This window comes from Pygoscelis adeliae, unplaced genomic scaffold (genome assembly GCF_000699105.1).
Source record: "Pygoscelis adeliae isolate BGI_AS28 unplaced genomic scaffold, ASM69910v1 Scaffold286, whole genome shotgun sequence".
Classification (NCBI taxonomy): Eukaryota; Metazoa; Chordata; class Aves; order Sphenisciformes; family Spheniscidae; genus Pygoscelis; species Pygoscelis adeliae.
The window spans coordinates 2,308,659-2,315,828 of record NW_008825076.1 but is presented as its reverse complement, the minus strand read 5'-3'; positions in this window follow the sequence as shown (position 1 = coordinate 2,315,828).

Below are 7,170 nucleotides of genomic sequence, written 5' to 3'. Positions count from 1 at the left end.
TACATCCCGCTTGTCAGATGTTTTGTTGTTCGTTTTTTTCCTGGGAAATACAAAAATGCTGAAGCCACTGTCATCTCCTTTTGTATGGGAAGGGACAGCCAAATCAGCCTATGCGCATGGGTAGCTCTCTCGAATTTGAAAACACATGAAATGAAAGTGCTCAAAGTTTGCTAGGGCATGTGCTGTAAAACTGAGCAAGGCACAAAAATTTTCCCAGAGACACTGTGATCTCAGATCCGTGTAAAGGCATCCATGTAAATACAGATCTATGCCTTTATCATTACTCATGCGAGTAATAATAGTTCCACTGAAATCACTACAGCTACATGTATAAAATGAAGCACATATGTAAGATCAGGATCTAAATATATAATAGGCAAATATACCTGCAGCTATGGCAACTGCACTTATAACTAGAGATGCACATAGGTGCATACAGCTTCTATTACATTTAGGGGCTAACTGGTAATCTAAAGATACGTGATAAACTGGTGAAAGAGCCGGGACCAGAAACTGTCTCTTTTGTTTCAAAGCTCAGTATTTATCCCTTACATCTTAATTTCTGTCAGCATTCTGCACTCATTAACTCTGCAGCTGTGTAATTTGCTTTGAAAGTGGTTAAGGACACTGTGCACCCAATAGCTAAAGTCATACATAAAGGCCTTCTGCCTTCCCTTCTGCTCCTTCAGATTTGGGGACTCATCCCAGCAATCAGCACTATTCTTAACTTTAAGCACAAAAATATTTTCAACCACCGCGAGTGGTCATCAATAACTCAACAGCAGGAAAGCAATCCTGCTCGGAAGTGATCTTTCTTCACAGAGCTGGCACAAAAGCTGGCTTGTGTGCTGAAGTTAAGCGTAAGTGGCTATGGTCCAGCTTGCATTCCTTTAAGCAACCAAACTCCTTGATAATTACTCCTTTTTTTGTAATTCTACTCATCTCATTGTGCCAAGTTATCCCACAGATTTTATTCTGCTCCTTGTACATTTAAATGTCAGACACGCTTCCGTATCTTAATAAATTACATTCCAGGTTCATTTTCTGGCCTTTTGTATTTCAAAAAACAATAGAGACAGAATCTGTATTTTACTGTTTCAAATAAGACACCTAGGCTCAGAGAAGTGTGGCAAATCACTGTCAGAAACATCCACCCCCGAGTTATTGTCTAGATGGCAGAGGCTGGGGAAATTAGCAAAACAATGTTTCTGCTAGCAAGCCACCACTGCTCTCTTTCTGCTTCTCAAACCGGCTCCAGGCACTTTCTCTTGTTCTTGTGATTCCCTTCCTGAATTACTTCAGCCAAGTAATTGTTTCATCATGTTGCACAGAAATATTTTCCCATCGTGTCACCATGACAGTCGTTTCTATACCCAAAGCTCCTCCGCTCGCTTATAGAAAATATATCGCAAAACTTTTGTGGGCCCAGATCCCAGGTGAGCTAACGGAGGAGGGGAATACGGCAGATGAGGCGTTAGAGGGATTTTTGCATTGTTTGAAGGAGTCACTGATTCCTGTTACTGTAATTTCTAGACAACGTCAATGAGCTGCTTACCACAGGCTTAATGAACGGCTGTTGCAATACACTAGCAAACCCAAGGTATTTATAGAAAACAAACAAGCCGTTGCGCTTGGTTTGTATGGGGATGGGGACCGTAGCATCTTGTAGCCTCTATCAAAAATTCAGTTCTTTACTCTGACTGGCACGATGTACAGAGGCATCTGCGTTCGAGCCGATCAAAACCAGGTCTGCTGACCAAGCCAGCGCTTCTACAGTGTGAGTTCTTAGAGGATTTATTCTGCAAATTGTATGAAATTATGAGACCTATCTCTGATTTAAATACCCTGAACTCTGAGAAACTGCTTTGATAGCTATGTAATGTGTGATACAGGAATCCCAGAGGCAAGAGCAGATAGGACAGGGCAAGGTGAAAACTGGATGTAGATCAAAGTCTTCCTTAGTTTTTAATTAGCTAGAAAATATTATTGGAATTTATTTTTTATTACACAAATAATTTTAATAGTAAATATATAAAATCATGAAAATTTTAAAACAAATTAGGGTTAAATTTGATACTGTTCTGTGAAATTGTGACAACCAGTTGGAAGGTTTGGAACTAAATGTGTCCCTATTGTAAATGCAAATCAATTAGCTTCAGCAACTATTAACCCATTTATCCTCATTTTGAATTCCAGCCGTATTCAGGCAGATCACCAACATTTCTAGGAGGGGAGGAAAGCCTTTCATTCAAAGCAAAACATTCAATCAATTTAGCAGGTGGAGAAATGATCACAAAAGGCATTTTGCTTTCCAGCAGGGTTTCCAATAGATCAAACTGAGCAAATCGGAATTATGGCTATGCCGAACTTGAGAGCTCTGCTTGACTGCAGCTCCCCAGGACTGGTGTGCTGGCATCAAACCCCAGGGGCGGTGCTCCTGGCCGCCGCGCTGCCGCTTCCAGGATCATCTCAAAGAGAAACTCTCTTGGAGTTTCACATAGTTTTGCATCAGGCTAACACCACACCATAAATTTCACATGATCCTGATGTCAATCCAAGGCTGTATCTAATCTTTTTAGGTATTTACATACTCACCATAAATTGTGCTGCTCATCTGCCCAGGCTGGGGCAAAACAGCCTCAGTTCACGAGAAAGAATCAGGAACCTCAGAAAACCTTAGGATATTATCCAAGCGTAGAGTTTCTACCAAAGTTCAGCTTTATGTTGCAAAGATTAAACTCTCAGACTATGTTTTGGGTCCTAGCAAAGAGTTAAATAGAACTTCATTCTTTTAATGGTTTCACTTGTCTGTTCAGCGAGTATCTCTCAAAAGAGAACTAATTCCCTCACATATTTAATGTACACTTTTGGCCACACGGTTTTATTTTTACTTTATTGATTGATTAAAAAAACTGTTCAGAATTTGAACGGAATTGTTTCCTTGGGAGTAGTTAACTATATTCCTAGTTTTGTTTGGATTTCCTGATTAATGTATTAGTACCCTTTAAACATACATGCATAGGTTTAAATTTTTCTTCACACTTCACATTAGTATATGAGGTTTGCCCTAAAATTCTGACTGTTAAGCATTTGCGTAGACTTAAGCATAAAAAAGGCTGACACTCAGGAGAGTAGTAATAAAAATTTTTTTTGCGTTAGCAATCGGTAGCAAAAAGAGGTAGAACCAAATTCGTCATTACCCCCCGTCCACCATATAATCATCTATATCAAGTACAAACTGAATGCAGAACCCTGCCATTCCAGTTTGGTGGTGCTTTAGACTCACTTCGTGTCGGTATGAATGACAGGCAAATGCAAGACAATGCTTATTGTATCTTAAGCGATACCACTATAAATAACAAAAGAAGATGTGTAATTTGGCCTCATATACATTTTTTCTCTTTATTAAAGCAGATACTGAGTTGCATTGACTTTTATTCTGGTCACAGCTAATGAAACATTGCTTGAAAACTAGCTAGTATGAGAGTAACTTGATATTTTTATACACATCCACATCAATGACAGTTGTTCTAGCAATGAAATTGTAAAGGTAAACATTGTGCACAAAGCTTTTTTCAGGTTGTAATTTCGGTATCTGAAGGCTATTGCAGAATTTCAATGAGGAAAAAACCATATTGTTATCAAATGTGATCAAGTCTCCCGCCCAATAACCCTTTGGTGCGTGTGTGCAATTTGGGTGATTTTATTTGATAGAGGAGAAATAATTAGTATAGAAACAAGCGTGAATTTTCCTGCATTTTCCAAGAGTCACTAATGGAAGGCAGCGGGAAAAGTGTGAAAGCAACAGCACAGTGCCAGAGCTGCACGGGGTTGGTTATACATGCTTTGGGCAGATAAGCAGAGAGTAATAATTTCTATTAACAGATAGAAGAACTGCTAACAAAATTATAATTGTATTTTTAAATATTTTGTTTTAAAATGATACATATGATTCCTTTTGCAGAACTGAGCACAACTGAATTCAAACACCTAGCAAATGATAAAACCGTGCTAGACACTTCAGAAAGGGGATGTCAGTGCTAGGGATTTGGTCTTACAGACTTATTTCTACACAGGAAGAAACTCTGTTATTTTAGTAGCAATGAGAAAGACCTGTAGGAATCAGACAACGTAATAAATAATTTGAAGGGGGGGGGGGGGAGCCCAAACGAAATGCTGTTTATAAACTTCTATAAAATTCAAAACAGACTACTGGAGTAAGTGCCTTAACTTCTCTGCATGGTTTGCCTGCATATGGACTGCAAAGTCTTACCACAAGCTGTACTGAGTCGCTTTAGGAAAAGAAGCGCAAAAGACCCTGTTAGAAGACAACCGAGACGTACCAAGTACTGCTTTCAGTCAACGGAATCTTATTTGTAATGGGAAACTGTATCAATATTTGGAGCTGAGCCACTGTTTGGACAGGGATTTTCCAATTCCCCCACTGTGATTAGAAAAGGTATTTGGAATCTTTTGTCTACTTTAGTGCTTGGAGTTTTCTCAGATTCATTTCCAAACTATTTTTTTTCCAAACTATTTTTTTCTAGGAAATGTTTTAATTACAGGGGCTTTTTCATATGCTTGTTTACAAAGCAGGGTATTTCATGACCTCCATGCATTTAATAGCACTACAAAGCTCCTAAAATCTAAGTTATGTGGGTAATACAAGATTAAGAATGACGGATTCGGGAATTCTTTTTCCGACTCTTTCACGGATTCCTTCTGAGACTAATGTAAAATTGGTGCATTCATGGCCTCAATTTTCCTGTCTGTAATTGCATCTTTCTGACAGAAACTCATTGCTGCACGTTTCCTCCTGAATGAGAAATCTGTAATCCTAATTAAGCGATACACTGGAATACAGCAGTACTTTAAACATCATTCTTTAAATTGCAGCAACACCGCCCTGGCTCTCCTGAACTGTGGCAGCCAAAGTTTAAGGACAGGGATTAGCTCATTCATGCCTGATAGAGCTCTATCTCCAAAACTGGACTATTATTTAAACAAATATAAATACCTTCAGTACATCTTATCTTTCAGTCTACCCTGCCTTCCAGCCCCCACAAACTGAACTTTTGTTGGAAGCTTTGTCATTTATAAAGAAAGAAAGAAATGTATCTGAGGACATCTTCAGTCCTCCAGCAGTTCCACCCTCCGCAGCACTCGGTTCCGACTGGGAACACTGCTTGAAAGTTTGGGTAACATTACATGGCCTACAGCACAACAAGAAAATAGGATCTAACGATGTGGATAAGTTTCGTAACTAGAAGAATAGTAGAATAAACAGCCACAGGAGGCTGGAGTAATCATCGTCACGAGGGACAGTCAAGACAAGATCTAACGTCTGTCTTGCCTGCAAGAACTTGACTCATGCTGGTATAGGAGCTAGCTCACCCAAGAAAATCTATTCTTAGGGTCTCACAAAAACAACTTAACTGCACTATACAAATTAAAAAGCAAACAGGAGAAAACTGTATCAGGACTAACACTCCACTGCTTACTACTGCACAGCTCCCAGCAGGAGCTATGGAGGCATTGTGGGAGCAGGGAATGTGTAACAAATTTCAGGAAGAGCTCTGGGAGATTCACCCGCAGGAGGCTATAATCTTAAATGTCAAAAAACGCAGAACAGTTCTTTCAGGAGGAAATATGCTTTGCTTAAAGAAATGCTAGAAATAAGCCACAAATTCAAGACTCGTCCTTCTGCAGTCCACTGCTGTTTGTATTGGAATGTATAGCAGCAAATTCAAGTCCACTATCTTTATACTGAAAAATCCTTCTGTGTTCAGCTGTGAAACAGAGCATAAACGATTAAGGAGTTTGTTTTCTGGGGCACTGGGAATCTGGATCTAAAAACTTAACGCTTAAATTTGGCCTAACAGGAAAACGGAAAATGCTGAGTAAGACCTGATCATTTGCCCAACTCCCTCCACGTAACCAGCTTGAGACTGTTAACTTCTTACAGACCTTGATACGGCAGCATACGGTGGGGGAAGTAACGCAACCTGGGAGCCCTGGCAAGGCTGGCTTGTTCCATCGGCAGACAGAGCCTTCGTTCTCTCTAAAAACAAAGTTATGGCCTGCTACAAGCTTCTTCCTCCTCTGCACCCCCCCCCTTCTCTGTTGCTTGCCCCCAACAAACACGCATGCACACAGAAACAAACACCTCTCCACAGAGAAACTCTATCTACAGGTTTTAGAAACACGTCTCGAGAAAAGATAAGGGAGTTGTTCATATGCCTCTCACCTGGCCGGGTTTCATGAGAGCTTCCTGAGCAATGACCGAAATTACCGACATCCAACAGAAATGCTACTTTCTCATGTTTATTCCTGTAAACTACAAACATAAGAAATGCTGAATCATAACCTAGAGAATAGAAACTCTGTAAAGGAAAAAAAACAACAACTTTTAAGCGTCCTCCCTTACTTTTTCTTCCTCCCTCCCACTTCAGACTTGGTGTTCCTTTGCCAAAGATTGGTCATGGTTTGGATAGCACATCTCGCTCTACACGTTCAGAACAGCAAGAAGTGCAAAAAAACCCCAACACAAACACCTCCTCCCCAAACAACACCCAAGTGGCACCTAAAGCAAGTGATGAGAGGAAATAAAATGAGGCAACAAGAACTGGCTAAAGCTTCCAGCTCTGCTCTTTGCTGGGTTTCTCTTGGGGTTGTTGGTTTTTTGTTTTGTTTTGTTTTCCTTTCTCTGAGTCACAGAGAAAGTCGAAAGACCAACAAAAATCCTGATCCCTGATCACAGCGGTGAGCCAGATTCAGCTAGAATTTCAGCCCTGCATTTAATCTACCTTTAAACGTGCCTTCAAAATAAAACAAGCTATTTTTTTAACCTAGTCATAAAGTTTATTAAAATTGTTCATTAATGCTTCAAATGTAGCAAGAATGCATAGATCCCAAAATATACATATGTATTTTCTTATAGAAATAGATTATTCTTTATAATAAAAAAAACTGTAGGAACATCTTTAACAGATTACTCAATTCATGACTGACAGTTACACGAGATTGCATCATGTACACAGCATTCCCAGCCATGCTTAAAGGATTGCATCACTTTGCCCTTGCTCTCCTCTCGCTTTTTTAAATAACCCCAGCGCCCAGCAGCCTGCAGAGCCCGCCCGGGGCCGGGGCCGGGGGCCGGGGCCGGGGTCG